A 24,882-nucleotide genomic window follows, 5' to 3' on the forward strand; every position below is an offset into this window, starting at 1 on the left:
TCGGGTGCAACAGGTCCAAGTTTATTTTCCACCGTCCGACTGACGGCCCTCACAGCACACCGCTATATCTTTCTCACGGCCCTCCGTGTCCAGGGCCACTTCACACACCGTACTTTACACCAGGGACGTAATGATACGTACCGCCACTTTTTCACTCTGTGACGATCCTGTCAGCTCAGTCACTGTGGCCGCCTTAGGCCCGTACACCATTAGCACTTTACTGGTCAGTTTTGTCGTTCCAAATACGGTGTCTTACACCCAGAGCCTCGTCTATACTGCGGTTCTTCCTCACTCACCAGCGCGCACGCCACATGACAACGTCTTTCAAATTGGGCTAGGTACACCCATATTCTCTCTATGGCGTGTATCCTCCCCTACTCTCTCCTTCTGTCACCTTCCACTGTCCGGTACGCCATGATCGAGGCCTCACACCTACCAGATCATTGCCGGCGTCCACCTTCCTCCTTCAGGGGTGTCCGTGGTGTCGGGGACCTGACCTAGGATGGCTGTCTTTCTCACGTCTTCCATCTCTTTTACCTTTCTTTCAGTTACATGTCATGGTCGGCGTCTCGGTCTCCCAGACCATCTCCACACATAGACCCCTTTCGGACCTCACACTTCCCTTTGGTCCTTCAGACCTTCTCTTACCCGGACCTGTTGCTTTTACTTGTGCATATTATACAACAAAACATCTTTACAATATCACAAGTACCCCATTATTTTATTTTTTTTTTCATTTTCCTTTGCTTTTAAAACCAACATATAACAATGTAACATTGCATATCTTCTCTCCCCCCCTTCCTTTGACATGGACACTCCCTCATTTCTTTGTATCCCCGCTCTGTCAGGTAAACATATCTACGTATACTTTCCTAGAAAAGATACACAGAACGGAGAAGGAAAGAAAAAGAAAATGAAAACAACAGAGAAACAACAAAAGAAAATTTCCTCTACATACAACTGTCCTTATAACCTGCACAACGGTGCTACGAACTCCTGACAGTTCACCGTCCGACTGACGGCCCTCACAGCACACCGCAATAACTTTCTCACGGCCCTCCGTGTCCAGGGCCACTTCACACACCGTACTTTACACCAGGGACGTAATGATACGTACCGCCACTTTTTCACTCTGTGACGATCCTGTCAGCTCAGTCACTGTGGCCGCCTTAGGCCCGTACACCATCAGCACTTTACTGGTCAGTTTCGTCGTTCCAAATACGGTGTCCTACACCCAGAGCCTCATCTATACTGCGGTTCTTCCTGTCAGGACCACCCCCCTGACTTCCTTTCACCTCAGTCCCCCTGGTCTGGTTTTCCTCACAGTGCACAAACTGTCGTAGTCCTCCTGTCACTGGAGCTCCCCCTGGGGACTGGAACTTTCTGGAACCCTCCTGTCAGATTTATATCATTCCTGGTTCCCTGTAACTCTGCCCCCCATGACCTACAGTTTCCTAAGCCCTAAGCTGATGTCAAGTCCTTTGCTCACACTCCTCCCGGCCCTCTAATGGTCAACCCAAGATACTGCATGTCCACTACACTTTCTCAGCTGTTTCCCCACTGTAGTAACTGACCTGTCTAAACTGTGCAAACCTTCCTTTCTCTATTCTGACAAGTCCGTCCGTCTGTCAGGTCACCTTCCCTACACTCCTCCTTCCTTTGTCTATTGTCGTCCTCGACAATCGTAATCCCTGCCTTCGTTGTTCTGAAGCTTCACCTACACTCTGTTGTCGGACCAGTTGTTGGGCCAAACCCACTACCCACGGGGCCGAACCATACTGGGAGCACCATGCTCTGAGCAGCCTACTGCTACTCAGCAGCGCGTACGCCACATGACAACGTCTTTCAAATTGGGCTAGGTACACCCATATTCTCTATGGCGTGTATCCTCCCCTACTCTCTCCTTCTGTCACCTTCCACTGTCCGGTACGCCATGATCGAGGCCTCACACCTACCAGATCATTGCCGGCGTCCACCTTCCTCCTTCAGGGATGTCCGTGGTGTCGGGGACCTGACCTAGGATGGCTGTCATTCTCACGTCTTCCATCTCTTTTACCTTTCTTTCAGTTACATGTCATGGTCGGCATCTCGGTCTCCCAGACCTTCTCCACACATAGATCCCTTTCGGACCTCACACTTCCCTTTGGTCCTTCAGACCTTCTCTTACCCGGACCTGTTGCTTTTACTTGTGCATATTATACAACAAAACATCTTTACAATATCACAAGTACCCCATTATTTTATTTTTTTTTTCATTTTCCTTTGCTTTTAAAACCAACATATAACAATGTAAACATTGCATATCTTCTCTCCACCGCCTTCCTTTGACATGGACACTCCCTCGTTTCTTTGTATCCCCGCTCTGTCAGGTAAACATATCTACGTATACTTTCCTAGAAAAGATACACAGAACAGAGAAGGAAAGAAAAAGAAAATGAAAACAACAGAGAAACAACAAAAGAAAATTTCCTCTACATACAACTGTCCTTATAACCTGCACAACGGTGCTACGAACTCCTGACAGTTCACCGTCCGACTGACGGCCCTCACAGCACACCGCAATAACTTTCTCACGGCCCTCCGTGTCCAGGGCCACTTCACACACCGTACTTTACACCAGGGACGTAATGATACGTACCGCCACTTTTTCACTCTGTGACGATCCTGTCAGCTCAGTCACTGTGGCCGCCTTAGGCCCGTACACCATCAGCACTTTACTGGTCAGTTTCGTCGTTCCAAATACGGTGTCCTAGACCCAGAGCCTCGTCTATACTGCGGTTCTTCCTGTCAGGACCACCCCCCTGACTTCCTTTCACCTCAGTCCCCCTGGTCTGGTTTTCCTCACAGTGCACAAACTGTCGTAGTCCTCCTGTCACTGAAGCTCCCCCTGGGGACTGGAACTTTCTGGAACCCTCCTGTCAAATTTATATCATTCCCGCTTCCCTGTAACTCCGCCCCCCATGACCAACGGTTTCCTAAGCTGATGTCAAGTCCTTTGCTCACACTCCTCCCTGCCCTCTAATGGTCAACCCAAGGTACTGCACGTCCACTACACTTTCTCAGCTGTTTCCCCACTGTAGTAACTGACTCCTGTCTAAACTGTGCAAACCTTCCTTTCTCTATTCTGACAAGTCCGTCCGTCAGGTCACCTTCCCTACACAGCAAGCAAGGATATGAAGTTCAAAGCATGGAGCAGGCAGAGCATAGAACTCACAGCATGGGACAGAGCGGTGAGTAAGATGGTGTATCTACCTGATGGGAGATGGAAAGCCATGCAGTGATGCCGGAAGGGACATTACATGTTATAAGAGACATCTGCTTCTTTCTCCTCTTGAATTGAAGTTTCACTCTCAGTCCTTGGGTAAAATCAGAATTCAGTGAAGACAGACTTCCCATTACTTAGATACGAGAAGACGGTGCTGAAAATTTTTTTTGCAGAGGGGAGGGAGTGGTAGGAGCTAGAGGCAGATCGTGACATGCTGCTGCAAATTCTTCTGAAATCACAGTTTTCTATAGAACTTAATGAGCACCAACTGCAATCTCCTATTTCAGAAAAGGGAATATCTGTATTTACTGAAGACATATTCTAGCTTGCGTATTTTGGGCAAAATATTAATCAAAATCATGTGTATTTTATACGTAATCATTCATTTTTTTATTGCACATTTTTCCATTGTTTTGCCAGATGCGGCCAAGCCCTATAGTGATGGTTGGGTGTACTGGGGTGTCTTTCTTGTGGGGTGAACTTATATAATGCAGGAGAGCCTGCCTGATATGATAGTATGGGCGTCATCAATGGGCTGTGAGCCAGACTGTGCATCACACTTATCTGTGTGACTGGCGTCCTGTGCAAACTCCATCTGTGTGCATGTTTAAGGCTATGTGCACACGGTGTGGATTCTGCTGCAGATCCGCAGCGTTTCTGGCTCTGCGGAACCGCAGCAGATTTAGCTGCGCTGTACAGTACCATTGTTTTCAATGTTAAACTGGAAAACGCTGTGCACATGCTGCAGATTTTTCCACGCGGATTTGCTGCGGGTTCAAATCCGCAGTTTGTCAATTCTTTGTGCGGATTCCACTGTGGTTTCACACCTTCTCCATTGTAGAGGTGTGAAACCGCAGGGCTAAACTGCAGGCTAATCCGCAGGTAAACCGCAGGTCTTTTGACCTGAGAATTTACCTGCGGATTTTTCCAAATCCGCATGGAAAAATCCGCCGGACCAAAATCTACGTGTGCACATAGCCTAATATGACACAACCAACCCCTACCATGAATTGGCAGGTTTGTGAGTGGCTGTTTGCATCAGTATTTTGCACCTGTGTTCCCCCTGCCTTGATCATGGGGGTCTCCTGCATCCTGCTCACGCATTGTTAATCTGATCTTGTGTTGGTAAGACTGTTTTTTTGTGATGTTTTTTGAAGATATATTTTACCTGTGAACTGAGAATTTTGATAATGAGTGATCAGTCCAGGAGGAGAAAGAAGCAGATTTCTATGATCAAATATTAATTGACATATGAAAAGAAATTAAAATTCCAGTTACTCTCTAATGCACTGAGTATATCAATGTAACATATCGTATGGGCAGACGACACCTGTTATACCAGTGTCAGGGTGAAAAATTGCCTTTTACAGAATATATACAAAGTCTAAAAGGAAAATCCTGTCTTGTAGCTTGTAAACAGTTAAAGTTGCTAATCCAGTTGAAATTCATAGAACTTGATCTTCTAAGTAGAGGGAGAATGTCTCTGTAGTATGGGAAATAATTGACCTGCATGCTCTATCTCATTTTAATGCACCTTCCAACTCTTAAACAAATTGCTTGCCGTCTCAGAGGACACTAGAAGAATTCGATAAATCAGTGTATGTATTTTCTGAGCTGGATAATTCATCCTTTTGTTTGTGTCCGCTCAGCAGTTCGGGCCCAGAGCACAATTATAAAATGTAGTACAGTATTGTAGGAAGAATGGGATCGGTGCAATTATCACATCCCGTATGCTCTTAGCTGGGTTTTGCTGCACAAGCTTATTTTATAATCTTACATGTGTCTAAGACGATGGAACAGCTGAACATCTCTTACAATATGTCAGACTAACGCCAATGGAGGCCAAGAAGAAATCAGGCTGTACTGAATGCAATGCTCAATGGAGGGACCAATCTCCTTATCTATAATTCATAGCACTGGAAGAAACCGCAGCAGTATCCTTAATGAGAAATGAAAGCGTTGCTTGAGAATTCTCGCTGAGCCAGACAATGGAAGTGATTTGGTAAAATCTTAGTTTTGATTTCCTTGTGAATGGAAACCAGCAATATACAGGATGTCCACCATTTACTTAGACCAGTGTTTCTCAACTCCAGTCCTCAAGACCCACCAACAGGTCAAGGTTTCAGGATTTCCTTAGTGTTGCACAGGTGATAATTTCATCACCCGCTCAAGCATTAATTCCATCACCTGTGAAATACTAAGGAAATCCTGAAAACATGACCTGTTGGTGGGTCTTGAGGACTGGAGTTGAGAAACACTGACTTAGACCAAGGGGATGAATATATTTGTGGACTCACAATATTACAACTTGACCACCCAGCTCAAAGGACCCCCGGCATTAATTTAACAAATTGAGAAAACTTTACCTTTTCAGGAGAAATGTTTTCATGATTACTTGAAGATGAAAATACTTTTATTCCCCAAAAAGACAAAATTATTCTAGGAGTAGCTTTTTGGGGCATTGGAAGTATTTACATCAATTTTTCATGCTAACATGGTACCACAATATAATTTTTGTTCCACATTATAATGATTACATGACAGAATTTGATCCTATTATTTGCACTGAAAATATATCTCCTGCATTAAATTACATTACATAGTTACATAAGTTTGAAAAAAATATATGTGTAATTTAATCCCAAAGTACAGCCTTGATGTTGCGTAATGCTATTAATGTTCTTTATTTGAGTAATATTCTTAATATTCTTTAATTATTGCCCTGTTCACCTATTCCTAATATTTGCATTTGATAAGCGATGTTCATACTGGCATTACATTCTGCTCTGCCAGGTGTCCTGTTGCAGAATAGTGAAGATTAATTAAAGTCTGATACCCCCAATGTAAATCAATAGGATCTGCCAGGTTCTGTTAAGATCTGCCGCAAAACAGATTAATCATGTCCACCATCGATTTTCTAAAAATGTAATCTATGATGCCGGTGTAAACAGATGGCACCCTATCAATTGTTCTGGAAAATGAAGTATTTCTCCTAGAAAATTATTGCAATTACACATATTTTGTTATACATAGGTTTACTTTCTTTGTGAGTATTGGAACAACACAAAAAATTTTAGAAAAAACAGCAAAATGGACATAATTTCACACAAAACCTCCAAAATGGTACAGACAAAATTGTTGACACCTTTTCTAAAAAAATTGTTGATAAACAACTTTGTTTCAAGCATGTGGTGCTTGTTCAAACTCTCCTGTGGCAAATAACAGGTGTGGGCAGTATGAAAATCACACCTAAAATCAGATAAAAAGGGGAGAAGTTGACCCAATCTTTATATTATGTATACTCCCTGACAGAAGTTATGTCGCTTATCCATGTTATGTAAATAAAATCTTATAACCTGACGTTAAATTCAACGATTGGTTGTATAAATTATTCTTTTGAAAGCTGAAACCCTCCGAAGTGTGGTTTAGGTTAAGAAAATAAATTGGCATCAATGCAGAAATATTGATCATTTAATGGACATGGAATAGTCAGATTTTGGCAAGACAAAAGTTTTGTCACCTGGTCATATAAGGCACCAAATCCTAGTTTACATCCTCACCTGTGTTCAGTAAAATGATCGGTTAATTAGTGGGTGTGTATAAAAAGAAACCCAGCAACTCAGACCTTCACTTGAACTCTGACAACATGCCAAAAATCCACCCTGTGACGAAAGCCTGGATTATCAAGAGGCTGAAGACCAGATCCACTGCAGAGGTGGCTGACACCTTTAATGTGTCTCAGCATCAAATGCAAAGAATTAAAAAAAGATTTGAAGAGACTGGAGATGTGTTTGACAAGCCCAGGTGCAGCAGACCCTGCAAGACAACAGCTCAGGAGGTACGTTTGTTGGTTAGAAAATCCAAAGCAAGCCCCTCTTCCACTGCAGCAGAGCTCCAACAGGCCTGGTCACCTCAAGTCCCTGTGTCAACTAGAACAGTCTGTAGGATTCTGTCTTGAAATGGCCTCCATGGTCGAATCAGTGCCCAGAAGCCAGCACTAAACAAATGGCAAATAAAAAACCGTGTGGCATTTGCAAAGTCCCACAGCCTGCTAAACAGATGGATGCTGGAAAAGTGGCAGAAGGTGGATTTCTCTGATGAATCTTCAGTAGAATTACACCACAGCCTCCGCAAATACTGCTGGAGACCTACTGGAGCCCGTATTGATCCAAAATACACCCAGAAAACAGTTAAATTGGGTGGTGGAAAGATCATGGTCTGGGGTTACATTCAGCATGGTGGTGTGCGAAACATTTGCAAGGTGGAAGGCAATATCAATAGCCTAAAATATCAAGAGTTATTAGCTACCTCTTATATTCCAAATCATAAAAGGGGTCAAATTCTGCAGCAGGATGGTGCTCCATCTCATACATATATCTTTACAACAAAGTTCCTCCAGGCAAAAAAAATCAAGGTGCTCAATGACTGGCCAGCCCAGTCACCAGACATGAACATCACTGAGCATGTTTGGTGTAGGATGAAAGAGGAAGCTTGGAAGACAAAACCAAAGAATCTGGATTTACTCTAAGAGGCATGTAAGACTGCATTCTTTCCTATTCCTGATGACTTCATTAGTGAATTGTATGAATCATTGTTGAACCGCATGGACGCAGTACTTCAAGCTCATGGAAGTCACACAAAATATTAAAATTGACTCTAGCAGCACCATAACTTAATTCACCAATGTTATGCAACATATATTTGTATTTTAAGTTAATTATTTGTTTGAATATCACATTACTTTCTGTGGCCGACAAAACATTTGTCTTGCCCAAATCGGACCATTCTGTGTCCATTAAATGATCAATACTTCTGCATTGATGCCAATTTATTTTCTTAACCTAAACCACATTTTAGAGGATTTCAGCTTTCAAAAGAATAATTTATACAACCAATGGATGAATTTAACGTCAGGTTATAAGCTTTTATTTACATAACATGGATAAGCGACATAACTTAGTGTATCTGTGTGTGCTACACTGAGCATGGAGAACAGAAAGAGAAGAGAACTGTCTGAGGACAGTTGGCCTAATCAAGTTCCAAAGAAATTTAAGCTGTCATGCAGGCTCAGGGAGCATCAGTGTCAGTGCAAGCTATCTGTCAACATTTGAATTAAATAAAATGCTACGGCTGGAGACCCAAGAGGACCGCACTGCTGACACAGATTCTTAATAAAGTTAGACCGCAGTTTTTCAAAGTGTGCATGAGTAAGCTAAAACACTTTGGGAAAAAGACTTCTGGACAGATGACACTAAATAGAGCTTTTTGGTAAAGCACATAATTCTGCGGTTTACTGAAAACGGAATAAGGCCTACAAAGAAAAGAACCTAGTACCTACAGTCAAAGATGGTGGAAATTCAAAGATGTTTTGGGTTTGTCTTGCACAAACAAACAGCAAAGAAAAGGGGCATGGTACAATACATTTTTCAAAGAATTTTTCAGAATTATTCAAAGGTTTATTTATTATAGCATGCCCCTCTTTTTTGCTGTTTGTTTGTGCATATATTTGTGTTTATTAAAAAACGTTTTTATACCATGCCTGAGGAAGGGACCTAAGAAGTCCCAAAAGCTTGCTTTGTAACATTATTTATTTTATTTTTTTCGTTAGCCATTAAAAGGTGTCATAACTACAAGATTATCTTGATTTTCACACTGAGAACATTATTTTATCAAAGCGTGTAATTGCAAAAATTTTCTGGGAGAGCGAACGTGCTCAGATAACGTGTTATCCGAGTATCTTGAAAAATATATTCGAGTCTCTGCGCCTGCATGTATTGCGGCGGTTGACAGCCGCTACGCTTTTGGGCATTGCTTGTTTGTTTGGCACTCCCTCGCATGTGTTGCAACGGTCTACTGTTAAAACTATACTGCCACAGGGACTCAAAGAAGCCCAAGATCAGATAACACCCGAGCGTGCTCGGATACACACATTATCTGAGCACGTTCACCCATCATTAGTGCCTACACTTTTGGCCATGACTGTGGGTATATACCGTATATAAGAGAAAGAAAGGAGAGAGTTTTATGCAGCATGAAACAGTGTAGAAAAAAAGCATTATCTGTGTGTAAATTATGATATAACGTTCTTTTTGGTGTTTTTGCTGCAGAAAGGTGACACAAGCACCTACATCCCATATTTTACAGTTACAGCTGTATATAAAGCCATGCTGAAAAAAACCCCAATAAGGAAAATTGTGACAAAACAGTTTCAAAGTATGCATGTTTTCACAAACTCACACTAAAAATATTTTAGTATTTTTTTTGTGTGAATTTTACAGACAGAAAAATCCACATCAAAAAGGTCAATGTGAACACATACTAAAAAAATGTTTTAAGAGAGCTGTCAACAGAATCATTTTACCCTAACCACAGTCAACATGAAATGCCAACAGGCTCCCTTATTGCAAAGAACTGCACTTCAGTCTAAAACACTTGATTGTTATTTATCTTCCTATCCAAATACAGAGCAGGGCAAACATGAACCAGTGGAAGCTTCTGCCTATGCAGAGCTCTTTTTAAAATAATGAGTGGAATTTATCAATTGAAGTCTTTTGGCCTGAAAAGACATACTCCATATTTGCTCTTCAATGCACGACTTTTTTTTTTAGGATTAATCAGCTTTGTAAAGTGCTGTATACTGGGAATGGGTTTTAGTGGGAGTGGGTCTGTGTTTCTGAATTATCCATCAAATCTAAAGAAGAAGATGTGCAAATATTACTCATGGGCAAATACTGTTCAAAGCAGTAGCAGATTATTTTTGTTCTGATGTTTTGCTAGAAAACAATGTGCCAAAAGAGTGTTTTTAATTAATTCGATGCAATTTGCTCCATGAAGTTTTTAGACTTTTACACCACGTTCACGTGCTCAGTATTTGGTCAGTGTTTTACATCAAAATTTGTAATGCAAAATCAGGAGGGGAACAAAAAGTTTAACAGAATCACGTTACCACTTTTGCATTTTTTATCCACTCCTGGTTTTGGCATACAAATACTGATGTGAAATACTGACCAGATACTGAACGTGTGACCGTGGCCTTAGACTCATGTAGTGAAAGCTCGTCTAAACAAATCTACACCTGTGTATGTAAAATGCTTTTCATTGCAATGAGGTAGCTTGCCTGTTTCATAATTCCTATATTATTATTATGCATTTACATGTGAAAAGGGGGAAAATATAGACAAGTACAATAACCATATGTAAGACAAGGGACACAGAAGGAGAGAGGATCCTGCCCGCGAGGGCTCACAGTCTACAGGGGATGGGTGAGGATACACTAGGAGAGGGTAACTGTACTTTCAGAAAAAGTTAATGAAAATAATGCAATCTCTGGACCCTGTTTGTCCTGTATCCTGAATTTTTAGCAGTTTTTCGCTCTGTGTTAGAAGCCTCTGCAGTTTACCTTTGTGTGTTGTTTTTTCTCCTTCCAGCTTCTTCCTCCTCCCTTTCTCCATAGGCTTTTATAGGCACTACAGATGTTTTTGTTGACTGGTTTAGGCAGTTTTGAGAATGAATAACCAGTGCGGGAGACCAAGAAATGACTTATAAGTGGAGAAAAAAGCCTATTTTCTGATAAGATATGTTACAAAGTTTTTTATCATTAATTTTATTTGAGTGAAAAAAGTGTAGATACTGGGGGATAAAATTTATTTTTATTTTATGTTTTCAAGTGTCAGGAAATTGTGGCAAAAAAAAACAAAGGGCAATTGCATCGTGTGAACAGGGTTTTAAAGTGAAAGAGCTGCTTGACCCTGACGTGTAGCCACAAGCCATAGGAGATTGTGATTTTCACTATGGTACGCCTGTTTACAGGATAAGCAATTGGACGATTGCCGGTTCAAGTCCCCTTAAGTTACAAACAAACCCTGTAGACAGGGTTTTAAAGTGTTTATGATATTTTTTTGTCTTATGAAATCATCAGCTTCTTATCATCTGAGCAAATTGCAACATTTTGGCTGAAGGAGTGTACAATTATAATCTAGCTTCTAGCTGTATGAAGAGTATGAGATTTGGTGTTCCTCAGTACATCAGGAGAATGGATGTTTGATCCTCCCCAGGAGAATTAGCACATAACTGTTGATGTATTTCGACTAAACACTAAGAAAGGTACATGTTAGATTTCACAATATTCTTACCCATTATTCACAATTACATACTATAAATGGTAAGTCTCTGCACCATGCACCAACAGATGAAATACATGAACACCCAGGCTCCTTATACAGGACCTATGGACTGTGACAGGCTCCTTCTACAAGAAAAGCAATTTATTTTGTGCCCTCTATTATACCGTACACAATTTATTTCATGTTAGTATCATACAAAATTCTCCTAACTATTGTGTAATGAAAGTCTTTATGGTTTGAGTCAGTTCAGATTATTAATAAAGTGAGAGCCATATACTTGGGTAGAATCATATAGGCAGCTCTCTTGTGTGTCGGTATAACAATCCATTAATCATTGTATGCAAAGGAGTTAATTATTTAAGAACTTTACACTTAATTTCTTAGGTATTCAGTGGGTATTCTTTTTGCAGTTGACTTGCTTTTTCTGTCTGCTTTCATTTTTCTCCTTTTAGAGCTTTTATCTTACATTGTGCACAGCATTTTTCCAAAGAGATCGACCACCAGACTCTGGTCGAATATGTGCAGGATATACATTTTAGGAGAAGAATAAACTCCTAAGATCTCAGTCAGCTCTCCAGCCCATTAATATCTATATAGCAGTTAGCTGCTCACCTCCCTTCACCTTCTCATCAGCTCCTGACTGACCTGTTCTTATCAGTTCTGCATAATCACAATCTATTGCCCCCTCTAACATCAGTTTCCAGAACTGTTATTTCTATACGCAAATATAGTTACAACTGTGTCACCTTCAGAACATTGACAGTAGAAGAAGGAAATTGACCAGAACTGTCAATCGAGAAGGAGCCTTCACACAGGAACCAGGAAGTAAGGAAATTGCATAGCTGTGAGTTACTCAAGAGACAACTTGAGAAAACCCCTTCAAGAAGATGTTTTTAAGATTAAATTGACCTCCCTTCCATAATGTGCAACTGATCACATACCATATTCAACAGCAGTAGATATTTTATCAATTGTCCAAACAATTCTTTCACAAATAGACTAGTTTTTAAGCCTTCTTTCATTTATTTACATTATTCAATGATTGTATATTCTTTATATATTTATTGGTTACTTTTTTATTAGTACTATTATTTAACCCCTTCCTGACATGAGACGTACTATCCCGTCCATGGGACCCGGGCCCCTATGCCCATGGACGGGATAGTACGTCTAGCGCGATCAGCGGCGCCCACGTGGTGAGCGCCGCTGATCGCGGCCGGGTGTCAGCTGATTATCACAGCTGACACCCGGCACAATGTGTCAGGGGCAGTCACGGACCGCCCCCGACACGTTAACCCCTTGCACACCCCCTTTTACCGGGGGTTAAAGGGAAGCATCGGCAGGGAGGGGGCTCCCTCCGTGCTTCCCTGAGCCCCCCACGGCAGCACAATGTGCAGCGCTGCTGCGGGGGGCTCCTTTCCTCCAGGCCCTCGAATCCAAGATGGCGAAGGGGGCCTTGGGGGGCCTGAGGAAGCTGGCTTCCTCAGTGCCTGCAAAGCGCAGGCATGAGGAAGCCTTCTGCAGTGCCTGTGTCAGATCGCTGATCTGTCACAGTGATCTGTGATGTGACAGATCAGCAATCTGTCACAGGACAGTGATGTCTCACCTGGGACTATTTAATAAAGTAAAAAAAAAATAAAAAAAAGTGTTAAAATAATTAAAAAAAAAATCGCCAAATAAATTAGAAAAAAAAAATATTCCCCCAATAAATCCATTTTTTGGAAATAATAAAAAAAACAAAACAATAAAAGTACACATATTAGGTATCGCCGCGTCCGTAATGACCCGCCCTATAAAACTGTCCCATTAGTTAACCCCTTTAGCGAACCCCTTAAAAAATAAAAATAAAAATAAAAAACAAAGCAAAATATAATGATTTATTATCATACCGCCAAACAAAAAGTGTAATAACGCGCGATCAAAAAGACGCATATAAATATCCATGGTACCGCTGAAAACGTCATCTTGTCCCGCAAAAAACGACCCGCCACACAGCATCATCAGCGAAAAAGTAAAAAAGTTATAGCTCGCAGAATAAAGCGATGCAAAAATAATTATTTTTTATATAAAATAGTTTTCATTGCATAAAACCGACAAAAACATAAAAAAATGACATAAATGAGGTATCGCTGTAACCGTACTGACCCGAAGAATAAAGCCGCTTTATCAATTTTACCGCACGCGGAACGGTGTAAACGCACCCCCCCAAAAGAAATTCATGAAACGCTGGTTTTTGTTCATTCTGTGTCCCAAAAATAGGAATAAAAAGCGATCAAAAAATGTCACGTGCCCGAAAGTGGTACCAATAAAAACGTCAACTCGTCCCGCAAAAAATAAGACCTCACATGACTCGGTGGGTCAAAATACGGAAAAATTATAGCTCTCAATATGCGGTGATGCAAAAACTATTTTTACAATAAAAAGCGTCTTTTAGCGTGCGACAGCTGCCAAATATAAAAACCGCCATAAATAGTAAATCAAACCCCCCGTCATCACCCCCTTAGTTAGGGAAAAATAATAAAATTAAAAAAAAAGTATTTATCTCCATTTTCCCATTAGGGTTAGGGCTAGGGTTAGGGCTAGGGTTAGGGCTAGGGTTAGGGTTAGGGCTAGGGTTAGGGCTAGGGTTAGGGCTAGGGTTAGGGCTAGGGTTAGGGCTCAGATTAGGGTTAGGGGTGTGTTGGGGTTAGGGTTGGAGTTATAATTGGGGGGTTTCCACTGTTTGGGCACATCAGGGGCTCTCCAAATGCAACATGGCGTCTGATCTCAATTCCAGCCAATTCTGAGTTGAAAAAGTCAAATGTTGCTCCTTCCCCTCCAAGCTCTGCCATGCGCCCAAACAGTGTTTTACCCCACATGTAGGGTATCAACCTACTCAGGACAAATTGCAAAACAATTTTTGGGGTCCAATTTCTCCTGTTACCCTTAGGAAAATAAAAAATTGGGGGCAAAAATATCATTTTTGTGGAAAAAAATGATTTTTTTATTTTCACGTCCGAGTGTTATAAACTTCTGTGAAGCACTTGGGGGTTCAAAGTGCTCACCACACATCTAGATAAGTTCCGTGGGGGGTCTAGTGTCCAAAATGGGGTCACTTATGGGGAGTTTCAATAGTTTAGGTACATCAGGGGCTCTCCAAACGCACATGACACCCGCAGACCATTCCATAAAAGTCTGCATTCCAAAACGTCACTGCTTCCCTTCCGAGCCCCGACGTGTGTCCATACAGTAGTTTTCTCCCACATATGGGGTGTCAGCGTACTCAGGCCAAATTGGACAACAACTTTTGGGGGTCCAATTTCTCCTGTTACCCTTGGGAAAATGAAAAAATTGGGGACTAGTTGATCATGTTTCTGGAAAAAATACGATTTTTTTATTTTCATGCCCTGGCATTATAAACTTCTGTGAAGCTCTTGGGGGTTCAAAGTGCTCACCTCACATCTAGATAAGTTCCGTAGTGGGTCTAGTTTTCAAAATGGGGTCATTTGTGGGGGGTTTCCACTGTTTAGGTACATTAGGGGCTCTCCAAAGGCAACATGACACCCACAGACAATTCCATCAGAGTCTGCATTCCAAAACGTCACTACTTCCCTTCCGAGCCCCGACGTGTGCCCATACAGTAGTTTTCTCCCACATATGGGGTATCAGCATACTCAGGACAAATTGGACAACAACTTTTGGGGTCCAATTTCTCCTGGTACCCTTGGGAAAATAAAAAAATGGTGACTAAAAGATCATGTTTGTGGAAAAAATACGAATTTTTTATTTTCACGCCCGGGCGTTATAAACTTCTGTGAAGCACTGGGGGGTTCAAAGTGATCAACACACATCTAGATAAGTTCCTTAGGGGGTCTAGTTTCCAAAATGGTGTCATTTGTGGGGGGTTTACACTGTTTAGGTACATTAGGGGCTCTCCAAAGGCAACATGACACCCGCAGACAATTCCATCAAAGTCTGCATTCCAAAACGTCACTACTTCCCTTCCGAGCCCCGACGTGTGCCCATACAGTAGTTTTCTCCCACATATGGGGTATCAGCATACTCAGGACAAATTGGACAACAACTTTTGGGGTCCAATTTCTCCTGGTACCCTTGGGAAAATAAAAAAATGGTGACTAAAAGATCATGTTTGTGGAAAAAATACGAATTTTTTATTTTCACGCCCGGGCGTTATAAACTTCTGTGAAGCACTGGGGGGTTCAAAGTGCTCACCACACATCTAGATAAGTTCCTTGGGGGGTCTAGTTTACAAAATGGTGTCATTTGTGGGGGGTTTCCACTGTTTAGGTACATTAGGGGCTCTCCAAAGGCAACATGACACCCGCAGACCATTCCATCAAAGTCTGCATTCCAAAACGTCACTACTTCCCTTCCGAGCCCCGACGTGTGCCCATACAGTAGTTTTCTCCCACATATGGGGTATCAGCATACTCAGGACAAATTGGACAACAACTTTTGGGGTCCAATTTCTCCTGGTACCCTTGGGAAAATAAAAAAATGGTGACTAAAAGATCATGTTTGTGGAAAAAATACGAATTTTTTATTTTCACGCCCGGGCGTTATAAACTTCTGTGAAGCACTGGGGGGGTTCAAAGTGCTCACCACACATCTAGATAAGTTCCTTGGGGGGTCTAGTTTACAAAATGGTGTCATTTGTGGGGGGTTTCCACTGTTTAGGTACATTAGGGGCTCTCCAAAGGCAACATGACACCCGCAGACCATTCCATCAAAGTCTGCATTCCAAAACGTCACTACTTCCCTTCCGAGCCCCGACGTGTGCCCATACAGTAGTTTTCTCCCACATATGGGGTATCAGCATACTCAGGACAAATTGGACAACAACTTTTGGGGTCCAATTTCTCCTGGTACCCTTGGGAAAATAAAAAAATGGTGACTAAAAGATCATGTTTGTGGAAAAAATACGAATTTTTTATTTTCACGCCCGGGCATTATAAACTTCTGTGAAGCACTGGGGGGGTCAAAGTGATCAACACACATCTAGATAAGTTCCTTAGGGGGTCTAGTTTCCAAAATGGTGTCATTTGTGGGGGGTTTCCACTGTTTAGGTACATTAGGGGCTCTCCAAAGGCAACATGACACCCGCAGACAATTCCATCAAAGTCTGCATTCCAAAACGTCACTACTTCCCTTCCGAGCCCCGACGTGTGCCCATACAGTAGTTTTCTCCCACATATGGGGTATCAGCATACTCAGGACAAATTGGACAACAACTTTTGGGGTCCAATTTCTCCTGGTACCCTTGGGAAAATAAAAAAATGGTGACTAAAAGATCATGTTTGTGGAAAAAATACGAATTTTTTATTTTCACGCCCGGGCGTTATAAACTTCTGTGAAGCACTGGGGGGGTTCAAAGTGCTCACCACACATCTAGATAAGTTCCTTGGGGGGTCTAGTTTACAAAATGGTGTCATTTGTGGGGGGTTTCCACTGTTTAGGTACATTAGGGGCTCTCCAAAGGCAACATGACACCCGCAGACCATTCCATCAAAGTCTGCATTCCAAAATGTCACTACTTCCCTTCCGAGCCCCGACGTGTGCCCATACAGTAGTTTTCTCCCACATATGGGGTATCAGCATACTCAGGACAAATTGGACAACAACTTTTGGGGTCCAATTTCTCCTGGTACCCTTGGGAAAATAAAAAAATGGTGACTAAAAGATCATGTTTGTGGAAAAAATACGAATTTTTTATTTTCACGCCCGGGCATTATAAACTTCTGTGAAGCACTGGGGGGGTCAAAGTGCTCACCACACATCTAGATAAGTTCCTTACGGGGTCTAGTTTCCAAAATGGTGTCATTTGTGGGGGGTTTCCTCTGTTTTGGTACATCAGGAGTTTTCCAAACGCTACATGGTGTCCGATCTCAATTCCAGCCAAAAACGTCAAATGGCGCTGCTTCCCTTCCGAGCTCTGCCATGCGCCCAAATAGTGGTTTACCCCCACATGTGGGGTATCAGCGTACTCAGGACAAATTGCACAATAACTTTTAGGGTCCTGTTACCCTTGGAAAAATAAGAATTGAGGGTGAAAAGATCATTTTTGTGGAAAAAATATGATTTTTTAATTGTACCGCTGTACGTTATAAACTTCTGTAAAGCCCTTGTGGGTTCAAAGTTCTCACCACATATCTAGATAAGTTCCTTGGGGGGTCTAGTTTCCAAAATGGGGTCACTTGTAGGGGGTTTCCACTGTTTAGGTACATCAGGGACTCTCCAAACATGACATGGCGTCCAATCTGAATTCCAGCCAATTTTGCATTGAAAAAGTCAAACGGCGCTCCTTCCATTCTGAGCTCTGCCATGCACCGAAACAGTGGTTCCCCCCCACATATCAGGTATCTGCATACTCAGGACAAATTGCACAATAACTTTTGCAGTCCAGTTTCTCCTGTTACCCTTGGTAAAATAAAAAAAATTGAACCTGAAGTATTTTTTTTATGAAAAAAAGTTAGATGTTCATTTTTTTTTAAATATTCAAAAAAATTCCTGTGACGCACCTAAAGGGTTAATAAACTTCTTGAATGTGGCTTTGAGCACTTTAAGGGGTGCAGTTTTTAGAATGGTGTCACTTTTGGGTATTTTCTATCATATAGACCCCTCAAAGTGGCTTCAAATGTGATGTGGTCCTAAAAATAAAATGGTGTTGTAAAAATGAGAAATCGCTGGTCAACTTTTAACCCTTATAACTTCCTAACAAAAAAAAATTTTGGTTCCAAAATTGTGCTGATGTAAAGTAAACATGTGGGAAATGTTAGTTATCAAGTTTTTTGTGTGCCGTATCTCTGTGATTTAAGGGCATAAAAATTCAAAGTTGGAAAATTGCGAAATTTTCAAAATTTTCGCCAAATTTCCGTTTTTCTCACAAATAAACGCAAGTTATTTGAATGAAATTTTACCACTAACATGAAGTACAATATGTCACGAGAAAACAATGTCAGAATCACCGGGATCCATGGAAGCGTTCCAGAGTTATGACCTCATAAAGGTACAGTGGTCAGAACTGTAAAAATTGGCCCAGTCATGAACGTGCAAACCACCCTTGGGGGTGAAGGGGTTAATCTATGGGAACAATAGCCTCAGCTGCATACTACATGCCAGGTGGTAACACTAAGTAGTGGCCCACCCTAATAAGAGAAACACACCAACTCCAAGTGGACAATGTGCATTTTAGGATAAAAAAGAGCAATCAGGTGAATATAGTAAAAGCCAAAAAATTTTATTATAAAGTACATATGTAAAAAGGACCATAAAGATAAATCAGTGACTTGATGCAGTTCAGGAAAAAGGCTGGGATACCAGGGTCACAATTCCCTCTGTACCACATTGCACAAGTCCCATAAATGTATAAAGTGCCAGTGCAGTAAATGCTGGATAGGCAGTTAGAGAAACCCCAAAAAGGTAACACCATAAAAAATGAGAAAAGTCAAAGTAACCACAGTCTGTGGGTAGTGCTCACCAGCAGTAGGAGGGAAGAGACCCTGGGCCAGGAGATGAAGCCCCATGCCCAGGGTCTCTTCCCTCCTACTGTTGTTAAGCACAGCCCCCAGATTGTGGTTACTTTGACTTTTCTCATTTTTTATGGGTTTACCTTTTTGGGGTTTCTCTAACTGCCTATCCAGCATTTACTGCACTGACATTATATACATTTATGGGACTTGTGCAATGTGTTACAGTGGGAATTGTGTCCCTGGTATCTCTGCCTTTTTCCTGAACTGCATCAAGTCACTGATTTATCTTTTTGTTCCTTTTTACATATGCATTTGCTAATAAAAAAGTTTTTGGCTTTTACTATATTCACCTGATTGCTCCTATTTTCTCCTAAAATGCATATTTAATCTATGGATAGAATGGAAGTTTATTAACACTGCTGCCATGTTTTAATGATTCCACCATGACAATAAAAAAAATTGGGGGGGGTCAATAATTATCATATAATCAAATAATGAGAAAGACACTCAAAGTATATCCCAAGGAAATCTAGTAATACAAAAAATAAATATTTAGAAAATAAGGAGAGAAGCAATAAAGATATTAGACTATAATATTGGGCTATTGCGAAAAAGATACTCCAATATCGGACCTCATCGTAAAGTACCGTGATGCCTATTTATTCATCATATGAATTCCCTATAATGCACCTTTTTTGTGTTTTGACAACCCTTGAATGCTAAGAATGTTTTTTAATGCTGGGTGTTGTTTAGCAATAAGCTTTGAATACAAAGACTGTTTTCTTTAATGCTGGATGTTTGTAATGCACTCACTGAACTTTTTACATTTCGAAATGCTAGATAAAAGGTTGCCCACAGCTCTTGTAACCTGAAGGTAAAATACACTTCAGTATGCTCCCATTTGAGGATGAAATTAAGCATTTCTGTTTTTTTTTTCCTGTACTATGACTGTCCCCAAATTTCTTCTTCTCTGCCCTACTACAATCACATTATGCAAAAGCCGCATGACAGTCGAGTTTCTCCTTCGTTATCCTACAAATCAAGAGCTTTAAACAATGATTGAGAATGTTGTATTGCAATTTCCAAAAGAAATTTCAGAATAAGTGGCTTTGTATTTGTGCCAAATCTCATCATCTTTCCAAAAGCAAAGAAGATTGTCCAACTTGACGGTACAGAAAAGTATCAACAAACACAATACCATTAGGGCATGCTCCGATACATTCTCTGTTATTTTGTTTTGTTTTTGCTATTCACAGAGAAAACTAAGAAATGTTTTACCGAGTAATCAATATAATTTTCAAGATAGATTTTTTTTTTAAAGCCGTGAATTACCCTATGTCTTGTGATGTTTATAAATGCATCTAAAAATTGTTCTATTTTTCAAAGTTCCAGGGATGTTTTCTAGAACTGCATTTTCAACAGAATACTCTGAAACTAAAGCAAAATGGATCACTTCACTACATGTTTTGTAGGATTAGAATGATGTATTCAATAACATAATCTGTCATGATTATAATGATCACAGCTATAATCGGTGATTGTGTCCAGCATGTTTTTCCATAATGTGCTACACTGTAAGGTTGGCACTTCGACAGCTGGCAGTTGGCAAACTCAGAAGTTCTTCAAAGATAGACCCTAGTTCCTGACATTTTCAACAATTATAAAACATAGTGTCCCTAAATTCCAAAATTTTACTCCAAAATCAGAAAACGATGCTGCCTAGTTTTTGCTGGCCCATTAATGTGAAAGGATTTGATAATTTGAAGGAATAGGCAAATCTCATCATTTGTATTGCTATTGTGAGAAAAGTGGGGTAAGAAGCAATGTCTCATACAGAGTACACCTTAAAATGAAGTATCTAAACATTGCTATTGATTTGGTACTGTTCTTTTGTCAGCTAAGAACATCGAGCAAAATTCTTGTTATATTATAAGGAACATGGCATTGAAAATGTAATACATATTAAAAGAACCTGACAACACATTTTTACATATGGAAGAAGTTATATGGCTGAATAGGTGCTTCGATATCATTTTGAGGGGTCTAACTTGCCAGTAAAGAGAAATCTAGTGTAGAAGCCTAATAAAAATTTAGGCTGAAAGTGCATTGGGGCATGTCTGTGGACTTGTAAGAAGCAGTATAAGACATTGACTCGTCACCAATGCACTTCCAAACTAATTTGTATATAGCATCTATACTGCAGGGTGAGCCATTTATATGGATACACCTAAATAAAATGGGAATAGTTGGTGATATCAGCTTCCTATTATTATTATTATTTATTTATATAGCACCATTGATTCCTTGGTGCTGTACATGAGAAGGGGTTACATTCAAATTACAGATATCACTTACAGTAAACAAACTAACAATGACGGACTGATACAGAGGGGAGAGAGGACCCTGCCCTTTCAGGCTTACATGCTACAGGATGGTGGGGAAAGAGACAGTAGGTTGGTGGGTTGCAGCAGTTCCGGTGTTGGTTGAGGTGATATCACCGGTGATATCACCTTCCTATTTATGGCACATTAGTATATGGGATGGGGGGGAACTTTTCAAGATGGGTGGTGGCCATGGAGGCCATCTTGAAGTTGGCCATTTTGGATCCAACTTTATTTTTTTCAGTGGGAAGAGGGTCATGTGACACATCAACTTATTGAGAATTTCACAAGAAAAACAATGGTGTGTTTGGTTTTAACATAACTTTATTCTTTCATGAGTTATTTACAAGTATATGACCACTTACAAAATGTGTTCAAAGTGCTGCCCATTGTGTTGGATTGTTAATGCAACCCTCTTCTCCCAGTCTTGACACACTGATAGCAACACCGCAGAAGAAATGCTAGCACAGGCTTCCAGTATCCATTGTTTCAGATGCTGCACATCTTGTATCTTCACAGCATAGACAATTGCCTTCAGATAATCCCAAAGATAAAAGTCTAAGGGGGTCAGATTGGGAGACCTTGGTGGCCATTCAACTGGCCCACAACGACCAATCCACATTCCAGGAAACTGTTCATGTAGGAATGCTTGGACCTGACACCCATAATTGATGGTATGGTGTGGTATATGAGGTACAAATATAGTGGGGCCATTCTTCATCAATGGAAACCTCAATGGCACTGGATATCTGAAATTGCTACATTATGATGTGTTGCCCTCTTTATGCACTGAATATGGCACGTTCCCTGAGTTTGTCCAGCAAGATGGTGCACCACCACATTATGGGTGTCAGTTTCAATCATTCCTACAAGGAATCTGACCCCCCTTAGACTAGCATTTCTTCTGCAGTGTTGCTATTAGTGTGTCAAAAGTGGGAGAAGAGGGTTGCATTGACAATCCAACACAATGGGCAGCACTTTGAACACATTTTAGAAGTGATCATAAACTTGTAAATAACTCATGAAAGAATAAAGTTACGTTAAAACCAAGCACATCGTTGTTTTTCTTCTGACATTCTCAATAAGTTTGATGTTTCACATTATCCTCATCACATTGGAAAAAATAAAGTTGGATCCAAAATGGCCAACTTCAAAATGGCCGCCATAGTCACCACTCATCTTGAAAAGCTTCCCCCCTCCCATATACTAATGTGCCACAAACAGGAAGTTGATATCACCAACCATTCCCATTTTATTTAGGTGCGTCCATATAAATGGCCCACCCTGTAGATTTCTCATGACTGACACATTGGATCTTTACAAAAAGGCATAGTTTTATTTGGTGGTCACGCGCCTATACAGCCACTTCAATACTTCTGTTTGTAAAAACGTGTGTACAGGTACCCTTTACTCCTTGTGCATTTATGTTGGATGTGCACAGTTGCTGCCATGGGCATACTGAAGTTCCTGTGTCTGCTGTTAGTACACTTATGGCCAGCCTTCATAGGAGACTTGTATTTATACATTAGATTGCAAAACTACAGTATTGTATTGTATAAGCTATCAAGTATAAAATAGTAAAATATTAAAAATATGTATACATAATAAATAAAACCAAAATATAAAAAAAATCTTGAAATAAAAAAACATAATTAGTATAGTTTGTATTGCCATGTCCCTAAGTGTCTGAACTTATAAAATAATAATATACGCTAGTCACAAAAAGTTAGGAATATCCCAGGCGAAATTTCAGGATTAATCCAAAATTGAACTGTAACCTTGTTAGATTAACTTAATGTGACCTTCTCTAAAGTTTTGAATGTCCAGCTGTTCAATGTTTCAGTACTTTTTGCACAACTTGCTGTTCTCTATCAAGGAGCTTAATGGTAAAATTCACAACAGATGTTTGATCCATGAGTCGTCCAATGAATTTTGTGGTTAAATTAGAATTGGCAACACATAGAACAGTCCTCCTCATCATGCTCTTCACATTTTGACATCATGAGACCAAGACGACACCTAACAAAACCTTCTCCATTGTGAGGCTTCAAGCAGGATGCTTTAAGATGGAATTGCTGAGTTTAGAGTGACACAGAGTGTCATCATCAGGTTGAAAAACAGATACAGAGAGACTGGCAGAGTCACAGAAAGGTATAGAGGTGAATGATGACTGCTTCATTGTGAACAATCCCCTTCAAAACCAAATGATGAATGCCACACAACTCCAGGCACATTTAAGGGAGGTGAGAGGCACCCAAGTGTCTCGTCATACCACTCAAAAACATTTTCATCAGAGTGGTTTGTGTGCTAGGCAACCTGCCAGGGTACCTGACTACACCACCACACACAAGTGTCATTGTGTTGCATCTACGTTGAACGAGGGACCAGTGGGCCTCCATGTTATTCATGCTGAGCAGAAATGGTGGCCACCAATGATGTTGAAACTGTCAAGGAGAGCGCTATAAATGAGCCACTGTTATCACCAGATAAGGTGGTGGTGGTTTTACAGTGTGGCCATGTGAGTCTAATCAATACAAAACTGCCCTAAATTTGTGAATGGTACAGTGACAAGCCCTTACTAATTGAATAACATAATTAATCCAGTCATTGTGCCTCTGCATGAACAACACGGGCCTAATTTTTATCTTCATGGATGACAATGCTCCAGCTAATCGTGGTCGAATCATTTGGGAACGGCTGCTGAAGACTGGTGTACCTCAAATAAATTGGCCTGCAATTTCTCTAGACCTGAATCCCATAGAAAACATATGGGATTGGCTTAGTTGCCGTGTAGACACTCGTAACTCTGTACCCCCTGAACCTCAATGACATGAGGGCAGACCTGTAAGAAGAGTGGAATGCCATGCCTCAGCAGACAATAACTCAACTTGTGAACAACATGAGACGTCATTGTCAAGCTGTAACTGATGCTCAAGGCCACATGACAAGTTATTGAAACATTGACATTTTTGGGTGGTATACCCACCACTGTTGTCTTTTGTTTCAATAAATTGTTTGAAATGAGGAAATCACCATTGCATGCTCCTACTTAAATGCCCTACTTTCATGATAAAAAATCACGTTAGCGTGAACTTTTTACGATTTCCATAAATTTTGCCCGAAAGTCAAATGTCCCTAACTTTGTGTAGTGTACTTATTCCATAAAGCGGATGCTATAATGAAAAATGTGAAAAACACATCTCCAATGGGTTAAGGTCAGGAGTGTTTCATAAAAAACAATGACTTATTATTTGTTAAAAAATTAATTTTGCATTTACAAATATTTATAGTCATCTGTAAATCTGCTAATGGTCAGGGATGATCATCTGCTGAAAACTAAAATATCCATTCAGTATTACATGGTCTCCTTTGAAGTGAATGGATACCCTCTTAATATGCTCCCACTATCAGAGCAATAACTGCTGTTTACAGGCAACGGTCCTCACGTGAGAAACATTCTCTATGGCAGGGTTCCCCAACTCCAGTCCTCAAGGCCCACCGACAGGTCATGTTTTCAGGATTTCCTTAGTATTGCCCAGGTGATAATTGCATCACCTGTACAATACAAGGGAAATCCTGAAAACATGACCTGTTGGTGGGCCTTGAGGACTGGAGTTGGGGAACCCTGCTCTATGGCATCCATA

The 24,882-nt window shown here is 40.8% G+C and overlaps 1 protein-coding gene across 6 annotated transcripts in view; it reads left to right on the top strand.

Annotated features, from left to right (window-relative positions):
* The window catches only part of DLGAP3 (DLG associated protein 3), a 943,374-nt gene that overhangs the window by 718,309 nt on the left and 200,183 nt on the right, over positions 1 to 24,882 (top strand). The window lies entirely within an intron of this gene.

The sequence above is a fragment of the Dendrobates tinctorius genome, unplaced genomic scaffold, assembly GCF_039654945.1.
Source record: "Dendrobates tinctorius isolate UK_male_01 unplaced genomic scaffold, ASM3965494v1 ptg000015l, whole genome shotgun sequence".
Classification (NCBI taxonomy): Eukaryota; Metazoa; Chordata; class Amphibia; order Anura; family Dendrobatidae; genus Dendrobates; species Dendrobates tinctorius.